Raw genomic sequence first — 4,415 nt, forward strand, 5'->3', positions numbered from 1 at the left:
CTTAACTAATCAAGTGATTAATAGAGCTAATTGAGAATAAGATTTATACTTATTAATATCGATAATATCCGATAAGATCTAGGTTATTTCTAAAGTAGATATCAAGCTAATAATGTAGAATAATCACAATAAAAAAGTGAATAAAAAGAAAACTGATAAACATTATAACATAAATTTGTACTTCACATGAAACATCAGTGTTTGTTCTATTAATTTCTCAACCTTTGCATTTTATGTATAGTTCCTCGAACATTTTCAACAAATAGAAGAGTTTATCATAAGAGTACCACAACCACACTGTACGAACATTATATGTATTGCTGAAGGCGTGGTTCTTTTCAGACCTGCTTACATATCTGTGGCCTTCAGTATGATTGCGTCATATCAGTACATTACGTAAATACGAAAAGTTGGAGAATGCTTTTAACATAACCAACGAACTAACAGCTGATATCAACGTCTTTTACCGTATCGCAGTCTAATGAAGATGAGAACGGTGGTAAGTGTTCTACAGTTTATTCAATAAGTTAATTATCGGTTAAACTGTAACACAACTCACCGAAGACAAGTAGTTGTATTTGTTACATGGTATAATTTCAGTGTGAGAAGAGGCACTTTTCTACGCACACTAATATGAGATAATTAGATGCAATTTAATTACTGTTCATAAGAGTATATGTTTGTTTGAGTGTTTTTCTTGTAGCAATGCCACATCGGGCTATCAGCCGAGCCCACTGAAAGGAATCGAACCCCTGAGTTAAGCTTGGAAATCTGTAGATTTACCACTGTACTTCCGAGGGGCGTTCATAACAGACTTGATCCTTTAATTATAAAAAACAAATCTTAACAAGATATCGCCTAACTAAAGTACTATTATTCTTAATCAATCCTTCCCATACTAAACATTAGGTAGATTTTTCCTGATTTGTTACGTGAAATTACGTCATATTTTCCCAACCTCTGTCATCAAACTTAACACGACAACTTACGACAAAAATATTCCGAGTGATATTAGTTTTTCTCGTGATACAACTATTAATCGAACATACTGTGGAAACGATATATAATCGAAAATTATCCACGTATCTCCTGATAATATAAAATCACTTTCTTCAATAAAAAATCATACCTGTCACTCAAGTCGTGTATCTGAGGATTGCTGGTTCAAATCCTTGTTATATAAAACATGTTTGCCCTATGTTTGGTGAAAGTGTGGCCCAAGAGTTTCAAAATTCGTGACTTGAGTAATGTTTTATTTATTAATGTGAATATTATAATACATGATTTGAGAATACCTGGTCTGGTCTTTTAGTAACTATTCGTCACTGGTTTGTTATTTTTTGGAAGAAACTGCTGTGTAAACTCTGATTTTCCAAAATTGTTGAATATTTAAAAAAAATTTGCTGCTTTCTGATGGTTAATAATGTCTAAGAGCTTAAAATTTATACACCTTAAGAAACCTATTGGGATTGAAATGAGAGAAACATATAGAACTTAGGTCAATTTGTTTATTTAATGGAAAGCTACAAGGCTATGTGAACTTTATTTATCGCATAGAAAGTACCCCAGATATTAGCGATTTAAGTCACTAAAGTAATCAATAAGCCGTTGGGAGAAGAGAGAGGACTGTTTATTTTATGCAGCACAAGTAATCTTCAATTTTATTAAAGGGATAAAAATGGAACATTTTAACTCCTACTTTAAATAAATGGAATAGTGTTTGTGATATATTATTTGTTACACAGGATTTCACTGGTATTTATAGACGTTTGTTATAAAAATATTTAATCAAAATTAAACTGATATACAGTAAAAGTATCTCTATCTATATATATACAGATAAAAGTATAACGCATATTGAAACCGATTACAACAGTAATCAAATAATTTATATTTGTCTTAAAATATGAACCTCCTCAAACTAACAAAGATAAAGTATGCATAATATAAATCTGGTTCAGTCGAATCATCAGATTCGATTTTAAATATTTTTTTTTTGTCAGTCTTCTGGTTTTCATCTGTCATTTCTTCGTACTGATGGGGCTTCTTTCCTTCAATTTCTTTAACTAATTGTCAAGTAACAACTGTTTGTATTTTAACATTATCAGCAGTTTTCTGATAAATGACAGTCTTCTGATAAATGAACCAGCTCTTGCCAAGTTTTCTTATCTTTCTCACATGTTTGAGAGATCATATCCAGCAAATTACCGTTGATTTTTTCTGCTAACAGTGTAGCAGCTGGATGTAAGGCAATGTTTCTGTTTTTTGGGCACCTAAGAACTGAAAAATGTAATACATTAACTTGTAAATGAAGTGACTATTTCTATCTGTCAGTAAGTACTGAAGTACACCGTGTATAGCCAATACTTTATTCACAAATGCCTCAGAAATCGTTTACACTTTTTGATGAGGCAAGCGTATTGCATCATGTGGTGGTGTCAAGCTGTCACAGTTTCTTCCTTGTTCCACTTATAAATACAGTGTCCTTACTTTCCATAACCTATTTAGTAACCTTAACAGAGTCAATTAATTACAGTCAAAACGCTAAACGTACAGCGGAAGCTTTCTCAACATGTTTTATAGAATCATTATTGTTGTATAATCATCACTGTTTTATTCACGTGTGTACTGATACGTCTCCGTATGCTGTCAGCTTTAAGGGGAGAAAGTTATACGATAGATCAAATAACATATTTGTTTTAATGGTCATAATTTCGTAAGAAAATTAACTTTTGATATATAATTTTATTACAGGTTTTTGTTTTGCTTTTGTTTGGTATGGACGTCATTATAGGAAGCTGCATTATGAAAGAAAATAACTAAAGAAACCAGAATTTCCACGATGGTTTCGGTGATCATGGAAACAAAGGGGGAGATAGGAGCGGTAATGACAGACATGGGAGTAACGGTGATTCAAATTTTTATAGAAGTAAGAAAATAAAGGAGACAATAAGAAAGGGTTAGAAAGAGAAACAACCAAAAGCTTAGACATTAACATTGGCCTGAAAGGTGATGGAAGCTGCAACAGCAGTTTGGGATACGAAAGAGTATTGGATAGTGAACTAATAATGAATGACGGTCGAAGTTTGAATGCAGCAAATCATAATGGCAGAGGATAAAGGGTTACAGCTAATTCAGGTGATAATAAATTATTAAGTATTTTAAACTCTTAATAATATTGCAAAATTTCACTTTTCTTGTAAGAATGATAACAATTTTACTATCCAATTCAGGAATAAAAAATTGAAAGAAGGTAAAATGATTAAACATTTTCTAATTGTTAGATAGAAACTTATTGATTGACTAAATATTATACTCAAGTGGCACAGCAGGATGTCTGCAGATTCACACCAATGGAAACTAGGTTTTTATATTCATTGTGGGCAGGCACAGACAGCCCACTGAGTAGCTTTGTAACCTGAACTGTGAAATAAAATAAAAAACTGTGAATTGAAATTAAGTTCGATTTTTCAGAATAGAAAATAAAGTGTAATTTATACTTAAAAACATCTTTAGAGAATTTGCTTGTCTGTGTGTTTCTTTTGTACCAGTAACACGGTTCAATACAGAATGACATGCGAAGTGGTGGGTAGTTTTTTTAGAATATATATTCAGTCTGACTCAGAAAAACCTGGGCGTTAATGTTATATCACAAAGATATTGAGAAAAGAAATCAATAGTCAAACGAATTACCAATTCCATGGGCTGTAGAAAAGCAAAGGCTATAGAAATATGTTTCAGTAAATAGTAGAAACCATACGAATAAGTTTCTGTGAATAGCATAAAGAATAAAATATGTTTCTGAATATAATATAAACAATACAAGGGAGTTCCTGTAAACAATATGAACTACACAAGTATGTTTTGGTAAATTGTATAAAATATACAATGTTTGTGTAAATAATACAAGCTAAACAAAAGTGTTTCTGTAAATAATATGTACTAAAGTAGAGTGTTTCTGTAAATAATACAAGCTAAACAATAGTGTTTCTGTAAATAATACAAACTAAACAAAAGTGTTTCTGTAAATAATACAAGCTAAACAAAAGTGTTTCTGTAAATAATACAAGCTAAACAAAAGTGTTTCTGTAAATAATACAAACTAAACAAAAGTGTTTCTGTAAATAATATATACTAAAGTAGAGTGTTTCTGTAAATAAATATATACTAAAGTAGAGTGTTTCTGTAAATAATATATACCAAAGTAGAGTGTTTCTGTAAATAATATATACTAAAGTAGAGTGTTTCTGTAAATAATATACCAAAAATAGTGTTTCTGTAAATAATATATACTAAAGTAGAGTGTTTCTGTAAATAATATAAGCTAAAAACAAGAGTGTTTCTGTAAATAATATATACCAAAGTAGAGTGTTTCTGTAAATAATATACTAAACAAGAGTGTTTCTGTAAATAAT

General features: G+C 30.6%; 1 long non-coding RNA gene across 1 annotated transcript; it reads left to right on the forward strand.

Annotated features, from left to right (window-relative positions):
- Nucleotides 1–254: 254 nt before the first annotated feature.
- Nucleotides 255–3,520, forward strand: LOC143254188 (uncharacterized). Its single transcript, XR_013030079.1, has 2 exons — nucleotides 255–499; nucleotides 2,755–3,520. It is a non-coding gene; the product is annotated as an uncharacterized LOC143254188 (long non-coding RNA).
- Nucleotides 3,521–4,415: the final 895 nt, after the last annotated feature.

This window comes from Tachypleus tridentatus, chromosome 6, assembly GCF_004210375.1.
Source record: "Tachypleus tridentatus isolate NWPU-2018 chromosome 6, ASM421037v1, whole genome shotgun sequence".
Classification (NCBI taxonomy): domain Eukaryota; kingdom Metazoa; phylum Arthropoda; class Merostomata; order Xiphosura; family Limulidae; genus Tachypleus; species Tachypleus tridentatus.